Source organism: Somniosus microcephalus, chromosome 16, assembly GCF_052327205.1.
Source record: "Somniosus microcephalus isolate GS21.2 chromosome 16, FLI_Smic_1.0, whole genome shotgun sequence".
Lineage (NCBI taxonomy): Eukaryota > Metazoa > Chordata > Chondrichthyes > Squaliformes > Somniosidae > Somniosus > Somniosus microcephalus.
In genome coordinates this window covers 35,685-56,974 of record NC_141002.1, presented here as the reverse complement: position 1 = coordinate 56,974, position 21,290 = coordinate 35,685, and the positions used below count along the sequence as shown (strand labels likewise).

The 21,290-nt window shown below is 45.9% G+C and overlaps 1 pseudogene; it reads left to right on the top strand.

The window, feature by feature from the left end:
- Positions 1–5,200: 5,200 nt before the first annotated feature.
- LOC147105925 (maestro heat-like repeat-containing protein family member 1) lies at positions 5,201–19,476 on the top strand (annotated as a pseudogene).
- Positions 19,477–21,290: the final 1,814 nt, after the last annotated feature.

Genomic DNA, 21,290 nt, shown 5'->3' with positions numbered 1-21,290 from the left:
CCGGTCTGGCCTATATGTGACTCCAGTCCCATGCCAACGTGGTTTACACTTAAATGAAGTGGCCGAGCAAGACACACAATTGTATCAAACAGTTTTCAAGGAGAAGGCCCACCGCCACCTTATCAGGGCTACTAGAGATGGGCAATAAATGCCCAGCGATGACCAAGAAACAATGGTCAAGTCAGGGTGTTGTGTTGGCTGGGAGCTGATGGTACTCCCATGAACTTGCAGCTCTGGTAGATAGTGTGGTGCTCTGACCCAGCAATAAGCAGGAACCTCAGCAGGGAGGGGGTGATTTAAATCTTGCTTCCTAGTGTCATCTATTTTGAAGCTTTTGCATTGAAGGAATAATCAATGTATTGAAAGGACCATGTAGGCAGTATATTGGCATAGCAGCAAAGCATGTAGGTTAAAATATTGATTGGATCATGTATTGCTCCCAATGTGGTAAATAAGTCCGACAAACCATTATTGAGGTTCTAGGAACAGGAGTAGGCCATTTGGCCCCTCGAGTCTGTTCCGTTCAATTGGATCTGCATCTCAACTCTATTTACTCACCTTTGTTCCATATCCCTTGGTACCCTTGCCTAACAAAAAAATCTATCGACATCAGTCTTGAAACCTCCAATTGACTGATAAAAAGGATATAGAGGCACTGGAGAGGGTGCAGAGAAGATTTACAAGGATGATACCAGACATGCGAGGGTATACATATGAAGGGGAAGTCATGTTTGACAAATTTGCTCTTTGAGCTGTAGAACCCTAGGGTGGGTCACTGAATATTATAGTGACCTGAGTTACTGTTCTCAAATTTGCTCGATTTCTTTGATGATGTAACATGCAGGGTGGATAAAGGGGAACCAGTGGATGTAGTGTATTTGGACTTCCAAAAGGCATTTGATAAGGTTCCACACAAAAGATTACTGATCAAGATAAGAAATCACGGGATTGGGGGTAATATACTGGCATGGGTGGAAGATTGGCTATCTAACAGAAAACAAAGAGTTGGGATAAATTGTTCATTCTCGGGCTGGCAATCAGTAACTAGTGGTGTTCCGCAGGGGTCAGTGCTGGGACCCCAACTCTTTACAATCTATATTAATGATTTGGAGGAAGGGACCGAGTGCAACATATCCAAGTTTGCCAACGATACAAAGATGGGAGGGAAAGCAATGAGTGAGGAGGACATAAAAAAACCTGCAAAAGGACATAGACAGGCTAAGTGAGTGGGCAGAGATTTGGCAGATGCAATATAATGTTGGAAAGTGTGAGGTTATGCACTTTGGCAGAAAAAATCAAAGAGCAAGTTATTATCTAAATGGAGAGAAACTGCAAAGTGCTACAGTACAAAGGGATCTGGGGGTCCTGGTGCATGAAACACAAAAGGTTAGTATGCAGGTGCAGCAGGTGATCAGGAAGGCCAATGGAATCTTGGCTTTTATTGCAAGGGGGATGGAGTATTAAACAGGGAAATAACAACAGAAAATGCTGGAAAAACTCAGCAAGTCAGGCAACATCCGTGGAGAGAAATTTGAGTTGACGTTTCGGGTTCGGGTTTCAGTTTTGAAGAAGGGTCAAACCCGAAACGTCAACTCAAATTTCTCTCCACGGATGTTGCCTGACTTGCTGAGTTTTTCCAGCATTTTCTGTTGTTATTTCGGATTTCCAACATCTGCAGTATTTTGCTATAAAACAGGGAAGTCTTGCTGCAGTTATACAGGGTATTGGTGAGGGCACACCTGGAATACTGCGTGCAGTTTTGGTTTCCATATTTAAGAAAAGATATACTTGCTCTCGAGGCGGTTCAGAGAAGGTTCACTCGGTTGATTCCGGAGATGAGGGGGTTGACGTATGAGGAAAGGATGAGTAGGTTGGGACTCTACTCATTGGAGTTCAGAAGAATGAGAGGCGATCTTATCGAAACATATAAGATTGTGAGAGGGCTTGATCGGGTGGATGCGGGGAGGATGTTTCCACTGATGGGTGAGACTAGAACTGGGGGCATAATCTAAGAATAAGGGGCTGCCCTTTCAAAACTGAGATGAGGAGAAACTTCTTCACTCAGAGGGTAGTAAATCTATGGAATTTGCTACCCCAGAGAGCTGTGGAAGCTGCAACATTAAATAAATTTAAAATGGAGATAGACAGTTTCCTAGCAGATAAGGGAATTAGGGGTTATGGGGAGAGGGCAGGGAAGTGGACGTGAGTCTAGATTCGGATCAGCCATGATCCTATTGAATGGTGGAGCAGGCCCGAGGGGCCGTATGGCCTAGTCCTGCTCCTACTTCTTATGTTCTTATGTTAGGAAAGGATGGACAGGCTGGGTCTCTTTTCTCTTGAAAAAAGGCTGAGTGGTGACTTAATAGAGGTCTTTAGGATTATGAAAAATTTTGATAAAGTGGATAGAGAGAGAATGTTTCCACTTGTGGGGAAGAGCATAACTAAAGGCCATCAATATAAGATAGTCAGAAATCCAATAGGGAATTCAGAAGAAACTTCTTTACCCAAAGAGTGGTGAGAATGTGGAACTCGCTACCACAGGGAGTGGTTGAAGTGAATAGTATAGATGCATTTAAGGGGAGGCTAGCAAAGCATATGAGGGAGAAGGGAATAGAGGGTTATGCTGACAGATTTAGATGAGGAAAGACAGGAGGAGGCTCAAGTGGAGCATAAACGCCGGCATGGACTGGTTGGGCCGAATGGCCTGTTTCTGTGCCATATATCCAATGTATTCCTATGAGGTTGATAGAATTTTAGGGTATCAAGAGATATTGAGCGAAGGTGGGTAAATGGAGTCGAGGTGCAGATCAGCCATGATCTAAGCTAATGGCAGAGCAAACCTTAGGAACTGAATGTCTTCCTCCTGTTCCTATGAGAGAGTGTTTTTTTGTAGGGGTGGATGCAGAAGGAAGTAGGGTTGGAAAGAGGTAGAGGGTTGTGGGTGATACAACGCATTGGCCAGAGATGGCCTTGTCAGTGATTGAGACCATGGAAGTATGAAGCCAGATGAGGGGGTAGTTACGAATATGGGTAGGAGAGTTAAAGGACGACAGGAGGGCAGTAAAATCAGAGGAGAGAGGGCAAGGGAAGTTGAAATGGAGATTGAAATGACCAAGGATTAGGAGTCACTGAGTCCAGAGGCTGAAGGAGGAAATCAGGGAGGATGTGTGGGTGAGAAACCAGGGTGGTCGGCAGTAGAGAACATGGATATTAAAGGAGAGAAGACTGGAACAAGTGCTCTGATGTCACAACAACTCCATGACATCATGAAGCAGCTTCAATCCCTTTAGAGTTTACTTCCTGGCAAGGCACAACAACAACAACAACTTACATTTATATAGCACCTTGAACGTAGTAAAACATCCCAAGGTGATTCACAGGAACATTATAAAACAAAATTTGAATCTGAGCCACATAAGGAGATATAAGGGCAGATGAGAGGTTGGTTTTAAGGAGCGTCTTAAAGGAGGTTAGAGACGTAGAGAAGCAGAGGTGTTTAGGGAGGGAATTCCAGAGCTTAGGGCCTTGGTAGCTGAAGGCACAGCCACCCATGGCCGAGCAATTAAAATTGGGGATGCTCAAGAGGCCAGAATTAGAGGAGTGCAAATAAATACAGGGGAATCATTTGTTTAGACAGCGATGAACGTACAAACATACAACCGTGTTTACTCATTCTTTCGAGTCAAATACAAATACCATCTGATCCATTCCATATTATTTGAGACTATCCTACTGGAGTGAAGGAGTCTTAGGGGGAAAAGTTTGGTATCGCCCCATTTGGGGCGCCATTATCGGCCGGGCGCAAAGTTTAGCGCCTGACGTTAATTATCGCCTCTGACAGCAAACTTGGCTTTTATCGCCCCTGGAGGTGATTGGAGCACTAAATCAGGCGCTTCACACCTGTCTTAAGGCGCAAAGGCCGAGGAGCGAGGCGTTACCTCAGAGCGCTGGCAAAGCAAGGAAGGGCAAATCAAAATAAAACTGCAAAGTGCTGCTCAGTACTCAAAACTCCTTCACACAGCGTTGAATCTCTCCAGAAGTCTCTCTCTCTCTCTCAGAATGCGTGGTGCAAAAATGTCACCGACAAAAAAAGGCAGGAAGTGGTCGCCTTTAAATAGCGCTCCCCTAGTCCCTTTCTGACAGCATAATGTTCCCCTCAACCTGTCGTTGCTAGTGGCAGGCAGTAAGGCAGGGGGCGCCACTCAATATCCGGTCCAGCACGCTAACAGGGTGTTGCGCACTCGAATGTCGTCACAATCTGCCGGCGCAGGAGATCATGGCGGTAGTGTTTAGTGCCGCCGCAAAATGTCTAGTTAATTTCGCGAGCGGCGCAAACATCGCCGTGCCCGGGCGCTAGTTGCTTTGCGCCCCATTAGCACCCTCTTAAGGCACTAATGGGAGGCGCAAACAACTGAATTTTTCCCCCTTACTGTTCTCCCGTATTACCTGGGCTGGAAATGATGCTTTCCCATTCTAAACGCGGAATGATCTCATGAGTTCAGATCATTTAGTTCTAGTGTATTTAAAATTGATTTGAGTCATATGAACACCCCAATGTGGGGGCAATTCTGCTAGAAATGTCTGTCCTACACTGCCATTTCTAAATCTTTTATCACAAGTACTTTGAGTGTCTGTGGTTCGGTGTGTTCTTTATTAGGAACAAACAGCTGCTCAATCAAATATGGCTGCTAAGGGTTGCGAATTCTGCCTTGTCCGTGTGGTCTGTATCTCAGGTCTGGGCCTGAACCCTCACCACCCACCTTAATCTGCCATAAACAGCTGACAAGACTTATATGGGCACATGACCCAGGGCCACAACACAACTGAGGGATTATGTTCCCTGGCATCACAATGAAAACCATGACAACCCAGAAACCACAGGGGTGGACTAGACACAGTAACATGGTCCAAACTGTGCATTTGTGCATGAGGGAGCAAAGAGGAGAGAGCTTCAAGACAAGTGCCTTCATCAAATCTGTTCAAATTTTGGAAGATCACCAAGAACAAATTGGAAACACTGTGTAAAGGAACAGTGTTAATTATTGTAGTGAAAGAAGTCAGGGAACAACATCCGAGCAGAGATCTGATTTCACACTGTGAGTTAGTGAACAAAGACAATCTTTAATTGATCATTACTCACAGAAATTATTTGGTTGAAACCTTTCTTCATATTGAAGAGTTGTAGAATTTGACTGTGAAAATGTCCCTCAATGTGGAAACATTATCACTTGCCCTCGTGAAGATGATAGCCGAGGAAGATGAAAATTGTCAGCAGAAAATATCAAAGACCCTCCAGAAATATTATTAATGAGCTGCCATGACTATCTGTGCCATCACAGCACGCAGACAGCTCCACATGGTGTTGTAGTATTGGAGACCATGGCGATGATCATCAAGGACACCCTTGATCAAATCAGCCAAGCACTTGCTGAGAAAGTTATTTCTTTGGCTGCAATGTGGATGATGATGTTAACAGGAGCACAAGCTGACAGCCAGAAAACTGCCAGCAATCTCCTGGTTGCCATGAGCTTCAGGTTCAGAAATGAAGTTGTCCAGTTGACGACAAAGAGTTTCAAGGGCACCTTCCGCATGTGTACATGGTCAAGACCTTAACAAAACTGTCAACGGAAAATGTGTACAGCATGGTTCCTTTACTAAAATCTATCTTAGGGATCATGATTCCAGTATTCGTTGGCGTTAAACAGGCTGAGCTGACGACTGCATTTGCCTCAGCAGTGGAAAGTTTTAGCAAGAGCATCCTGATCTATCTGGGAAATATGGAGAAAGCCTCCGACCCTAACGTGACTAATGATACTTTCTCCACCGAGATCAACGCTGTCTATAGTCTGTTACTCAAGCTGTGGCTCAAGAAGGAGTCCTCTGAATTGAAGATCCCAACAGTAGAAGCTCTAGGCTATGTCATTTCCCTGCTGCCCAAGGACACACTAGAAGAAGAGCTGCCCAGGATAGTTCCAGGCATCCTGTCTCTCTACAAGAAGCAACCAGGGCATTTTTCCATCACAGAGTGTCTGTGCCGGGTACTGGACGTTGCCACAGAGATATGAGGTATCTGGGGCTGATAACACAGATGTATAGCGGTCCCACGGATTGTTCTATACATAGAGATACATAATTCTCTTTAACTTAACTTATGCATGTATAACTTACTTTCCTTTAGTTTAACTAACTTATTTATGCATGTATAACTTACCTAACTGTATGTACTTAATTTACTTAATTGTATTACTTACCAGTTAGGGTTGTTACCGCTTTAATTCATCTGTTAGGCCGTTGCCCCTTTAAGAGCCGACTTAACGCGCTGACGTCAAGTATCACGTGACGCATGCGCGTTGGTTGTCGACCAGACGCGTTGACGTCACGCGTCACCACGCATGCGCATTGGCTGCCGGCCCGATTCGGGCTTTCAAGGCGGCCGCCGGCATAGTCCGGCCTACCGCGACTTCGGCTGCATTGGCCAGCAGGCGGGAGCGAAGAGATTCTCTGCTCCCGCAGTAAGTACTGGCATAGCCCGGCCTAATGACTTCGGCCTTAAAGGCCTGCTTCCGTATTGGGGTGATGCACCCATAACGGCGCAGGTCACGTCACCGCTTGGGCGTACGTGAACGTGTTGACGTCACGACGCGGTCACGTGACACAATAAGCCCGGGAATAAAGAGTGGAGCGGGAAGAGGCTTAGGACTCGCTCCCCACGGGACTGGGACGCAGTCCCTGCGGAGTCCCCGCTGGGACAACACCTACAATATGGTGCTCCTGCAGGTAGCCATCTTACCTGCTATCTTACCTGCTGTAACTATCCTGTCTGGTAAGACCTACAACATGGTGTTCCTGCAGTCAGCCATATTACCTGCTACCTTACCTGCTGCAATTATTCTGTTCTGGTAATTAAACCTTTTATTTATCGTTCGTCGAAGTTAAAACTCTTTTATTTGGTGGCGATTTACATGAACCACCACAGATGGACAATTTGCTTAACAGTCTCCACCAGCAGATGTGTGTTTTGGCAGGGTATAATAACTTTTTTGCTGTGAAGAAATGCAATAAGATCCTTTGCTGTTTTAGAGTTCTGGTCCCAGCTTATACAGACTCAATAGTCAAATTTCTCCTCTCGCAGTTAGAGAACGCTGAGCAAAAAACAAAAGTAGGAACATTCTCCCTAAAGCGTAGGCACTGCTGACCCGGCTCCTCGTCGTGTCTTGTTGCCCATATCAGGGAGGAAGCCGAGGAGCTGCGGCACTGAGGCTAATGCAAGCACTGAGCCTCAATATCCACCCAGCAACTGTGAGAGGGTGGGAAGAGGAGCTTCCGTCATTGGTTGAACAATTACTGAAGAATTCAAAGGAGTTTCTGGCCCAAAGGGAATGGGAGGAGAAATTATTATATCATCAATACCATTGATGACGAGGAATGGACATGTCAGCTCGCTGATGAAATACATAGAGATCAACACCAACCATCTTTCCCCACAAGAGAAGGGCTTTCTCTATAAATCGTTTGGGACAGTGCTCCGTCAGACCCACACAACGAAAATAAAGGAGGAGCTTTACAAAATGCTACTGAGTGTGCAGCACAGTGAGAGTGCGGAGAGAGAGGGAGCAGCCCTCGCCATTGGTATCTGTGGCATGACACACTTTGATGATACCCTCAGTAGTCTGGAGGAGTTTGCTAACTCCAACAGGTTTAAGAAAACTAAAAGTTTCTTGGATATTCTATTGATCAAGCCTGATGTGGATTTGGCTATAGCCAAGAGCACACTGGTTCTGTGCTATGGGAACTTGGCATTCTATGCAGCTGAGGAACTAATGCTGTCCACAATCGAGACCCACATTCTGCCAGCTGTGATCAATCAATACATTACAAGTGGACAGGAGAAAAAGACTGAATCCAGGGATCTCACACGAAAGATCAGCCTAATAAAGACCATGGGCTCGATTTTCAGTGAGGATTTGGGTTTGGAGGTGTGCGGGGGGGGTTAAAATCCTGAAATCGGGGGTCCCGACCGCAGCCCACCCCCAACCCACCTCCATGCCAATTTCAAAGGAAGTGGGCACCCGTCCCGCACTGGGACCCGCCTACCCGAGGCGGGAAGGGATTAGTGCCAATTAACAGGTAGTTAACAGGCAGTTTTTAGCCTAATCCCCATTTTTAAGCTTGAACTGTGGGAATCCTGACGGCTCCAAATCATGCCAAGTTGGAGGAGTCGGGCCGTCAGGTTGAAGGGCTTGGAGGAGTCGAGATGTCGGTGATCAGGTGAGTGATATGTGCATGAGTGCAAAGGTAAGTGTGTTTGGTGTGTCTAAAGTGATTAAATAAGTTTTACATACTTTTTCTTACTTTTCAGCCTTCCTTCCTTTAGGTTTGGGGAGTCCCTCATCTCACCGGCACAGAAAGCAGGATGGCTGCGATCTGTCAAAAGTGACAGCCTTCAGCTTTCTGTGCAGGAGAGATTTCTAACTGAATCTGTGGAGAAGGACTCATGTTAAAAGTAAGATGGTCAGTGTTTGACAGCTTCAAACTTCTGTGAAATGCTGATATTTCATCTGTCAAAATGTCTTGACATGAAATTTCAGTCTGTGACGTCACCTGTTGCCAGGTGGCCTTTAATTGGCTTGCTCAGCCCACTGGGCGGGTTCAACAAGGTCAATCAAGTTAAAATCGCGTGGATTGGCCGCATTTCAATGGAGACGGGACTACAACCCCAAAAGTTGTAGTCCCGCCTCTGTAGTGATCAATAACATGTCATGCTATAGTGGACACTAGGTGGAGCCGTAGAGCTGTATATAGCTGTATGTATAAGACTACACTACCCAGCTGTATATATATTAAGACTACATTACCCATGAGGCACTAGGCTACCCACAAGGCAGCAGTCAAGATGAAAGCCTCTACAGATACTGTACCTAGTCCACATGGGCTCAATAAAGTAGCTAGCAAAAGCTAGCTGTGTTCATAATAAGAATGTCTATTTATTAATGAACATAACATGGTACCAGGATGGTGAAGATCTGCTGAAAATTGTGAAAAGCGAAATGGAGAATTTGAAGCCACCAGAGCGTTTGAAACTCACAGAAAAGATCGATTACAATTGGCAGACTTTTAAACAACAATTCGAACTCTACATTGCAGCCATCAGATTCGGTACGAAGCCAGACGCAAGGAAGATAGCGTTGCTGCTTACGGTTGCAGGCCCACAGGCGATAGAGGTATTTAATACATTTGTATTTAATCCAGAGGAAAACAGAGAAAAATTAGAAGATGTGCTAAAAAAATTTGATGCACATTGCTCTCCCAAAAAGAATGAGACCTATGAAAGATATATCTTCTGTTCTCAGACACAGCAGCAAAATGAGACTTTTGATAGCTTTGTAACTGATCTGAAACTGAAAGCACAGACATGTAATTACTCTGAGCTCAAAGCATCCATGATTCGTGACCAGATTGTGTTTGGTATTCATGATAAAAAAGTCAGGGAACATCTGTTGAGAGAAACCGAACTAAATTTGGAAAATGCGGTGAAAATATGCCAAGCCAGCGAGCTAGCTCGAAAGCACGCGAAGACTTTCAGTGAAATCAATAATGATGCGATTGCAATGAGTGATAATGCTGCTGTCGGTGCTGTGTCCTATAAGGGGAAGAAACATGGGCAGAACAGAAATGAAAAGCTATCGGAGGATGAAATTTTTAATTGTAAACGCTGTGGTTACAAACACCAGTTAAGACAATGCCCAGCGTTTGGAAAAATGTGCACAAAGTGTAATGGAAAGAATCACTTTGCCAAACAATGCTTTTCAAAAGTACAAACTAAGAAAGGGCAATGAGTTAATGTAATTGAGGACACTGATTTAAATGAGACATTTTTTGTACGAATGGTGTCATGTGACAATATCAAAAAGGATACAGAAAATGTGCAGCCCTCAGAAATGGACAATGCTGAACATAAAGTTAATGCAGTAAAAGAGGACAAATGGATGATCCCACTGCAGGTAAATGGAGCATTAGTTACCTTGAAACTAGGCACTGGGGCAAAAGCAAACTTAATCAGTATGAGTGACATTAACAATATGAAAGAAAAGCCCAAAATACAGAAAAAGTCAGTACTACTGAAGGACTATAATGGACAGAAAATAGATAGCTTAGGTGTATGCAGACTTAAAGTGACAGTCAAAGACAAAGTGCATCATCTCATGTTTTCTGTTGTGGCTGAAAGACTTGATTCGATACTAGGTGACAAAGCTTGTGAAGACTTAGAACTGGTCAAGAGAGGCTACCATATAAACTGTGCCATAAGCAGACCAGATGACTCAGGTGATGAAGCAGAGAGCCCATCAAGGATGAAAAGGCCAAAGGGTATCCATGTCTTCAAAAAGCCTAGTTTCTCCAAGAAGAAAAAAAAAGACTTTAAGGTCAAAGAGAAGCCAAAGGAAGAAAAGCACAAAGAGGAAAAACACAAGGAGAAAAAGTCCAAAGATATAACCGCAGCAGATGTTGTTAAGCAGTGGAAAGAGAAAAAGAAAAAGAAGAAGCCTGCACCAGAGCAGGAAGCAGTTCCGGTGGATACTCCTTCTTCCCTCAGGCCAATCTTTGGTGTTCCATTAGCCGAGGCTGCTGAGAGGGCTATGCTGTATGATGGGATCCAGCTGCCAGCAGTTTTTCGAGAGTGCATTGACTACATTGAGAGTTATGGCATGAAGAGTGAAGGAAACACTGAAACCCTCTCCAAGCAAAGATCGCAAGGAGACCTCGATCTATAGAAGAGCAGATTGATGACAATGCCGCAACTGCATCTTGTCATTCACCGCCAGAACAATCTCATGAAGACACATCAGACTTACCCATGTTGAGAAGATCCACACGTGAAGTAAAAAAGCCTGATAGACTTAATCTTTGAGTACAATGTAAAACATTGAAAATGTGTTGACTGTTTTGGAAATGTTTATGTTTATAGAGCACTAACAAAAGTGTAACTGATATTATCTTTATTGTTTTCTTGAAAGTTGATTGATATTGATTTTGTTAAACCTCAAAGAAAGGGGGATGTCGTGATCAATAACATGTCATTCTATAGTGGACACTAGGTGGAGCCGTAGAGCTGTATATAGCTGTATGTATAAGACTACACTACCCAGCTGTATGTATATTAAGACTACATTACCCATGAGGCACTAGGCTACCCACAAGGCAGCAGTCAAGATAGAAGCCTCTACAGATACTGTACCAATCCACATGGGCTCAATAAAGTAACTAGTAAAAGCTAGCTGTGTTCATAATAAGAATGTTTATTTATTAATGAATATAACAGCCTCCAAACCGACTTCTGAATGAAAATCCAGCCACGTGACTCTGATAGCCATATCCCTACATTCAAATCGCCAGAGAGCTCCCCTCAACTTGATCAGAAACAGGGAGCTGCTGACATGCATGCTGGATCTTCTCGAGGCCGAGCCACCAGAGCTGCTGCAGAGCCCTGTTCGACAGTTAGCCATGGATGCCTGCAAGCATCTGATACAACTACACATTGAGTCAAACCAAGCTGACACCTGCCAATTGATTCAAACCTGCCTGACCAGTACCTTCAGCTTGTTACCTTCAAAACTGGACAATATCAAAGACATGAATAGTAACAGAAAAGAGATGGCAACACTTTATACCCAAACCATGAGATCACTGCAAGAGCTCCTGAAGCAATTACTGCTTCAGGACCTGTCCCCTGAAGGACTTGAGGTCATTTTCAATCAGGTAGCAATCTGGACCACTTCAGCAAAAGCTCATGAACGAGAGCCATGGACACGACCTTACAGCTCTTGAAATGTTACTGGGAGAAGCTCAATGTTCAGAATGTAATGGCTGAAATAACATGGGGACTCTGATTGGATGACTGATGCCGTGTTGTGCAGACCCATCGTTTCCCGTTCGACAGATGACTCTGGACACCTTGTACATCATCCTCTCCATTCAGTTATCGTATGAAGGCACCAATCTGGATCAGCAAAAGGAGCAGTTGGAGGTTCTGAAAGAAGTCAGGGAACAGTTAGTTAACCCTGATGCTTCAGTCCTCTTTCAAGCATGCTGCCAGATCACAGAGGTCATTTCCAAGTGTTTGCCCCATGACCAGCTGGGCAACTTGCTCTCCGTGGCACTCAAAGGACTGACCGACCAATACCCCAGCCGTTCTAGTGCAGCCACTGTGCTCCTGCAAAACATCTTTAAAAGACGTGGCAGTGAGCTTCGGGATCAGGTCTCAGAGATACTTCACGTGCTGAGCATTGGATTGCAACTTATGAGAACGTGAAACTTTCAGTTCTACGGAGTATCGCCATACTGGCCTCACACAACAGAGCAACAGTTGTGTCCTGTCTCCTCACCTACCCCGTCCCTTTGGACAAGTAGGTCAGTGACATGTGGCGATCATTGTCCGAGGACACAGAGTGTGCCATGAGTACAATGGGAGAGCTGCTGGAGACACTGAACAAACAGTTACGATTTGCAATAAGCAGAACCTATCCCGTCAGAGATAACACAACCCAGTATTCAAGCCTTGAATCCCTGGCTGCCATCTGTGGGCTGCACGAGATAATAACTAAGCCCGAGTTGGCAAAGGCGGTGGCTACATTATTCCCGCAGATATTTAGTACCCTGCTGATTCATCTTAGCTCATATGTTAATGTTTGTCTTGTCAGTGGCTTTGTTCCTGATGGTCAACCGCAGCAGAAGAAATTCTCAGTTGAGCCTCTAACATCTGAAAGCATCAATGTGTGTGTGAACTGTGTGTGTAGTGTATGTACCCGTCTACCTTTAAGAGAACTATTGTATGTAACCGTCCACCTTTAAGAGAACTACTTTAGGTGTTGCACTACTTTGTTGGCTTCTGTATACTGTAATACCGACGGTGACCACACCGGTATATAAGTGCTGTGTCAGGATTTATTGGGCAGATTCGCCCTGACCTTCGAATAGTAAAGTCCTGTTTTAACTTACTCTGGTAGTCTGTGTATTAATTAACTAAACAACCCACAGACTTTACAGTGGCGACGAGTCCGATCGTACCCTGCGGCAACAATACTTCCGAAGCAGTTAACGAGCGTCGAGAAGAGGCAACCGCCCTCGTCGTTCTGCTGGGAGAAAACTCGAGGCTGCAGAACTAGAAAGGAAGAAGAAGTTAGAGACAAAGACTTCCATCAGCAACAGGCACTGACTGTCCCTTCTGCCACGGTGAGGAGTGAGCCGATCAGCACGAGAAGCAAGCCGGCCACGGTGACTGTGAGTAAGGGAAAAGTAAAAAGAATAACCGGAGGATAAGGGCGGTGCACTCGACCACGGTCGAGGGGGAAAGGAGCTGGACAGAAGTCGGGCCCAGAGGCGCTGAGACTGGGGCAGCGTGGAGCAAGGAAGCCGCGGTACAGACAGGCTGGGGATGCAACGGCGCCGTGAGACAGCTAGACCGCGACCGGCGAAAAAGGCCGGGCAGCGACCGAAGCCATGAAGCGCTGCGACCGGGAGCGTAGGCGCGGGAAGATATAAAAACTCAGCCGCAGCCGGGGAGGGAAGCACCGGACTGCGAGAGGGCTGGGAGGCGCGATTGGGAGCCGAGCGAGCGGGAGAGGCAGAGCCGACCAAGGGAGACTGAGCGAGAGCCAGTCCAGCGGCTGAAACTGTTCGCTGTCAACGGGGTGTACCCAGCGCCGGTAGAGCCGAGCGAGCGGGAGAGAGACAGAGCCCGAGCAAGGGGAACTGAGCGAGAGCCAGCCCAGCGGCTGAAACTGTTCGCCATCAACGGGGTACCCAGCGCCGGTTGCCCTGCCGAGAAAAGGGAAAGCACCGAAGCCGACGCACAGGCTGTGAACCTGAAAGCCAGCGGCCGTCGCCCGTGGGGAAAGTGTACCCCTCCCGCCAGGGGAAGAAACGCGGGAAGCCGCCATTAGGCGGAGAAGAAGACAGAAGCGGGGAACCGCCATTGAAGTGGGCGGGGAGAGAAGATAAGCGCGGGAAACCGCCATTTTCGCGGGAACCGCCATCTTGAAAAAAAAAAGAAAATTTAAAGAAATAATCCGTGGTGTTATCAGGAAGAGAGGAAGATGCCTAAGCGTGGTAACATCAACGATTTTAATTCCGAGGTAGAAGACTGGGCCACGTATGTGGAACGCATTGAGATCTATGGTGAGGCCAATAAAATAGAAGAAGATGACAAAGCTATAACCTTGCTAAACTCGATGGGCGCGAAGACATACGGGCTCTTGAAGCATCTACTAGCACCAGCTAAACCGGCGGATCAGACTTTCGAGGATATTGTTGCTGTCCTGAAGGATCATTTTAACCCCGCACCACTGATGTTAGTGGAACGATCCAAATTTTACGCGAGAAAGCAACGGAAAGAGGAAAGCAACGCGGAGTACCTGATTGAACTGCGTAGGCTAGCGAAACACTGTCAGTTTAGGGAAAATCTGGCAGAGGCACTCAGAGACAAATTCGTGTGCGGAATGTCGAAGGGAGAAACACAAAAACGACTGCTCGAAGAGAACGATCTTACACTTGATAAGGCTGTCCTTATTGCTGCATCGAACGAAGCCGCAGCGAAAGGAACGGCGGAAATGCAGCTAAAGGCAGCGGCACTCAGTGTGCAGCAAATTACTTCGGGTACAACGAAATGCTATCGTTGTGGGACGACAACACACGACCAGAACCAATGCTGGTTTAAAAACCAGGAATGTAGGAAATGTGGCAAGCTCGGTCACATAGCTAAGGTATGCCGGTCAGGAAAGAAGACCAACAATAATGAGTCACCACAAAAGAGGTACAGGAAGGTACATGAGGTGACTAGGAAGAGTCCGGAAGAACAGAATTCGGACTCACACTCCAACTGCAAGGAACTGGATAGTCTGAGAATTCACAATGTGAGTAATGAAGCTGACCGACAAGCTATCTGGATCACACTACAGATTGCAAAAGTCCAAGTGAAAATGGAAGTGGACACCGGATCGGTGTTGACGGTCATGAATAAGCATGATTATAAAAAGTTATTCAAGCATATTCCCCTACGGGATACGGAACTAGTATTGCAGACATACACGGGGCACAAAGTATACCCCATCGGAAAGATAGAAGTCAAGGTGAGATACAAGGACAAAGATCACCAAAGGATGGACCTGTATGTGTTGCCTGAGGGAGGTCCACCACTTCTGGGACGGGAGTGGATCAGGAAAATAAAGATAGACTGGCATTCACTAAACACCATGACGGTAGATTCCGGAAAGGAAGATGTCAAACCTGAACGGTTGTCCAGAATATTGGACGAAGCTAAAGAGGTATTCCAGCAAGGACTGGGAACACTGCGAGGAATTAAAGCAAAGGTTAAGATTGCAGAACATGCAAGCCCAAAATTTTTCAAAGCCAGATCGGTACCTTACGCGATACGACCTGCTGTGGAGGCAGAACTGGAAGAACTTGAACGATCAGGGGTACTGTCAAAAGTGGACTGGAGTGAGTGGGCCACGCCCATTGTTCCCGTCATGAAGTCTTCACCAAGTAACAAGCCAGGGGGACCGGGGAAGGTCCGCATCTGCGGAGACTTCAAGATCACAGTGAATCCGGTGCTTCACACGGTACAATACCCGCTTCCGCGGATTGAAGACATCTTTGCTTCGTTGGCTGGAGGGAAACACTTCACCAAGATAGACCTGGCACAGGCATACTTACAAATGGAAGTCGAGGAAGAGTCGCGTCAGTACCTCACCATCAACACACACAGAGGCTTGTATCGTTATAATAGACTGGTTTTTGGGATAGCTTCGGCTCCAGCAATTTGGCAGAGGGCCATGGAGCAGGTATTACAAGGAATTCCAAGCACGCAGTGTTACTTAGACGATATCCTGATTATGGGAGAAGACGAGGAAGAACACCTCACAAATTTGAAACTGGTGCTCACTAGGTTGAAGGAATATGGCCTTCGAGTTAATCGCAAGAAATGTGAGTTCTTCCAAAAACGGATCTCGTACTGCGGTCATGTCATTGACCGAGAGGGGCTGCACAAGTCACCTGACAAGATAGAAGCTGTCGTGAAGGCCCCCGCTCCGGAAAACGTATCACAGTGAAGATCATTCTTGGGGTTGATTAATTATTATCACAAGTTTCTGCCGAATCTATCCACGGTGCTGCATCCGCTGAATGCTCTGTTGCGGAAAGAAGTACCATGGAAGTGGAGTGAGGAATGTAAAAAGGCCTTTCGCAGAAGCAAGGCGTTGATTACCTCTGAAGAAGTGTTGGCTCATTTCAACCCAACATTACCTCTTCGTCTATCTTGTGATGCTTCCCCCTATGGAATTGGAGCAGTACTTTCACACAAGTTACCAAATGGCTCGGAAAGGCCAGTGGCATTCGCGTCCCGATCATTGACCTCCGCGGAGCGAAATTATGCTCAAATAGATAGGGAGGCCCTCAGCCTTGTGTGGGGCGTAAAGAAATTCAATCATTACCTGCAGGGCAAGAAGTTCACATTACTGACAGACCACCAGCCGTTGGTGTCCATATTCAACCCTAACAAGGCCGTTTCCACCATGACAGCGCAAAGGTTACAGAGGTGGTCCGTGTTACTTGGGGCACACCAATATGACATCGAATACAAAAGGTCCAAACAGCATGGAAATGCTGATGGGTTATCGCGCTTGCCATTGCCGATAGTAGAAGAAGCGACTACAGTGGACCCGGTAGAGATGTTCCACTCATCCATAGTGGAATGTCTACCAGTAACAAATTCGATGATCGAAAACGAAACAAGAAATGACCCGACTCTCTCACGAGTCTATGATTTAACGGTGGAGGGATGGCCAGCACAGGGCGAACCAACGCTGCCAGCATTTTCGCAGAGAAAAGAACAGCTGTCAGTGTGTCGAGGAACCCTGATGTGTGGATCTAGAGTGGTGATTCCACCCAAACTTCAACAGAAGGTGTTAAAGGAGCTGCACGAGGGACATCTGGGTGGAGTGAAAATGAAGAACCTAGCAAGAGCGTTTGTGTGGTGGCCAGGCATTGATGGGGACATCGAAGAAATCACTAAGAGCTGTCTAGGATGCCAGAAGGTCCAAAACGCGCCACCACAGGCTCCTCTGCATCCATGGGAGTGGCCCTCATCTCCTTGGCAAAGGGTACACATCGACTTTGCTGGTCCATTTATGGACTCAATGTTTCTAATAGCGGTGGATGCACACTCCAAGTGGCCGGAGGTAATAAAGATGTCCACCACCACCACGGAAAAAACCATCACAGTGTTAAGGACCATGTTTGCTAGGAATGGGCTGCCGGAACAGATCTATTCTGATAATGGACCGCAATTTGTGTCCGAAGAATTCAAGAAATTCTTAAAGAGCAATGGGGTTAAGCACTACACGTCAGCCCCATACCATCCCGCCTCCAATGGATTGTCTGAAAGGTTTGTCCAGACCTTCAAGAAGGCCATAAAGGCCATGGGTAATGAAGCCATTAACTTACAACATAAGGTGGATAGCTTCTTGTTGGCGTACAGGAATGCAACACATGCGGTCACAAATCAAACTCCCGCCATGATGTTTTTTAATAGACGACTAAGATGCCGGCTGGATTTGCTTAAGCCAAACATCAGAAGGGACGTAGAGAACCGGCAATTCCAGGGCATGAATGAAAGGCCAACTAGATCTTTTCAGATAGGTCAACAAGTTTTGGCCCGGGACTACCGTACCGAGAAATGGCAGCCTGGAACTATTGGAAAAAGGCTAGGGCCGTTGATGTATACGGTGGACATTGGGGACAGTATAATAAGGTGCCATGTTGACCAGATCATAGGGTCAGCCACAAATGGCCAACCTACTCCACCACCTTACACGGTTAATGTTGAGACAGAGATACCCAGAACACCTACCTCCGATCTGGTAATACTGGAATCAGATGAACCTGACACTGTCCTTCAAGCCGAATCGACCTTGCCAGAAGCACCTACTACCCCGCCGGGAGTTACGACACCGCCGAGGCGTTATCCGGACAGAGTCCGGAAACCTCCAGAGAGACTGAATCTGTGAACTGTCTTACATAAAGTTGTATATATGTTATAATGTATGTTTAATGGGGAATCAGTATGTTGTAAGCTAAAAAGGGAGGATTGTAGTGTATGTACCCGTCTACCTTTAAGAGAACTACTGTATGTAACCATCCACCTTTAAGAGAACTACTTTAGGTGTTGCACTACTTTGTTGGCTTCTGTATACTGTAATACCGACGGTGACCACACCGGTCTATAAGTGCTGTGTCAGGATTTATTGGGCAGATTCGCCCTGACCTTCGAATAGTAAAGTCCTGTTTTAAGTTACTCTGGTAGTCTGTGTATTAATTAACTAAACAACCCACAGACTTTACAGTGTGGAGACACTGAAGGAGCTGAAAGCTCAGACACATAATGAAGCTGTGCTTAATGACATGGTGCAAAGTGTGGGATGGGACCAGATGATGGATCTCGGCAAGTCTGACAAGGGGGTTGTCCTGCTGGCCAGAGCAATGGTGAGATATTCTGGCCCCAGTCTGACTGGCATTGTGAAACAGCTGGCAGCTCAAATCCTTACGGTTCAAGACTGTCAGGCAGTCACCGAGGTTTCCTTCTTTGGAGAGCTGTTAAAATCTCCACTGGTTTCACAGCTGCAGCTCGCAGACATTCTGGTGAGTAGATTGCTAAGATGTTTGCTCTCTGGTTCTCCAGTTGCTGTGTGTCAAAGGCCTGTACAACATTAGAGCACATCCCAAGACTAAAAGATGGTGTCGGAAAGTGATGTGCACAATGATTACTCTGTTGGGGAACATGGAGAACCAGAAGGAGGTGCTAATATTTGAGGTGTTGTCGTGCCTCTCGAAGCACTTAATTCAGTTGCGAGCAAACACCATCCAACCTTTTGTAGAGAAAATCCTCGCCAGGATTCAGCCAATCTTTGGGGCAGAGTCTGATAGAGTGCGGGCTGAAGTGTTCGGTGTGTTAGGGATCTTGGCCAAGTGTGGGATCGGAGGTTCCAGATCCTCTTTCTGCCGACAGGTCCATTCCAAGCTGGTGCGCTTGTTGTTGCACCTGGATGGAAAGAGTGAGGAGCTCACTAGGTCTTGTTGTTCAACACTACGGTTGCTTTTCCCACTCATTGGATCTGTTGAGGCTTCCTTGTTGATTGACAAGTATGAGGAGGAGCCCACCAGGGGCTATATGAACCTCCTAAGGGACCTTTCATGACAGTTGGCTGAAGATATCCCCAAACAGATCACCTCATATGCCACGGATTGCGAGTCCTTCTTCCAGAACTCCCAGGAACAACTGCGAGCACATGCAGTGGCCTTTACATGTTTACTTCACCAACAGTCAGAATGTGTCCGACCCGCCCGGAGAGTCACCTGGTGGAACATCTGCACAAAGAACTGCTGCTGTTCATCATCAGACTGAAGACTAAACGTTCAGGCCACCAACCTTCTCCACGTCCTCTTAGCAACAAAGTGACCATTCGTTCAACATGATTTGTAAATATGTAATTTTATGGATTGTAAATAAATCGATATCCGGTTGTTCCATTGTAACTATCGGTGTGTCTTCAAACGGTGCAGGTCGTACTGCTGTGTGACTGGGAGTGACCTCTCCTGAAACTCTCTCTCTCACTCACTCACACCTGACATTAGACATAGATCCTGCTCCTCACTCCATGCAATTCCTCAGCTGGATCACCATGCTAGTTTATTTATAGATGCAGTTCCCTTACAAACAGTGCATGGATTTGCCTGTGCACTCCCAAAGTGCATCACTTTACACTTATTTACATTAACTTGCAGCTGCCATGTGTCTGCCCATTTTACCAGTCTATGTCCTCCCGAGTCTGATATTATTCTGCTCACTATTTACTATGTTACCAGGTTTTGTATCTATCACAACTTTTGACATTGTACTCCCTAGCTTAGCGTTTCCGTCAGGTTACGCTGGTATTTTTCAGCACAAAATCGGCCAACCCAGTGCAAAAGATGGAGGAATTTTAAGCAGAAATTACGTCCAGTGGAAATCGAGTGTCTGCGATCTCGTCTGCTGGTTTAAAAAACATTGTGCTGGAAGAAAACCATGCTCACAAAACTAGCCCTGCCCCCAGGTCGAATTCATTACCATGGCGAGTTTCCGCTAATTGCGCTTGTTTGTGGGCCTTCAAGGAGGCTCTTAAAATTAAGCCTTTTTAAAGGCGCAATAAGCGTATTTTAAAAGTTTTTAAATATTAAAAAATATTCAATTTGCTAAGAAGCTGACTAATGTACACAAATGAAATAGTAAATTGTTCTGCATAGTTTTAAAACTCATTTTCACTTATTTAAAATCAGGTTACTCAGGTGGTGGACCTTATTAAAATGCTTATTTTTTGTGATTAAACCCATTTCCATGGTATTAATCAAACTCACCAGGTTACCACTCTTAAATATATAAAGCAATATTTTTAATGCAAGAAAAAAGTACACAATTGTGTTCCAAAACGCTGCTCGATTCAGCTGGTTCATGGAAGATTTTACCTTCACAGATGCAAATGTGCCTTTTGAAAGTCCATACTAATGTTCCTCCTGGTTTTTCTTTTGGGTGCACGGCCCTTTAAAGGGTCTGCGCGGCCCAGTCAAAGTTTCGTGCATGCACGAAATTTCACATCTGAAAAACCAGTCCAGGGCTGCACGGGACCAGAATTCAGCTGCGAGGCTGCGGCTACACAGCTCAGAGGGAACGTTGGTCCATACATACCTATACTGCACTACCATTATCAACCCTCTCTGTTACTTCATCAAAGAACTCAATCGGGTTAATCAGATACGATTTGCCTTCAACAAATCCGTGCTGGCTGTCCTTTATTAACCCATGCTCCTCCAAGTGAAAATTTCCTTGACAATGGTCTCTAGTAGTTATCCCAGTACTGCCATTGGATTGATTTCCCTGGAATTACCAGGTTTTTCCCTCTCCCCTTTTTTGAACAGGGGTGTAACATCTGCAATCATCCAATCTCCGGGCACTATTCCCACATTCAAGGAGAATTGACAGATTGTGGTCAGAGTTTCCGCTATCTCCATTCCATTCGTGTTGTGTCCATGTATAATAAGACACAGACTGCAGGAGAATGGTACAACAGGTGTTTACTCAACGTGGCTCACACTGGAACTGATCTGTACAGATTACTACTCAGTACTATATACAGGTGTGGTCACTGCCGGTACTGCAGTATACATGAGCTGTAAAAGATAGTTCCCCCCATAAAGGTATATACATT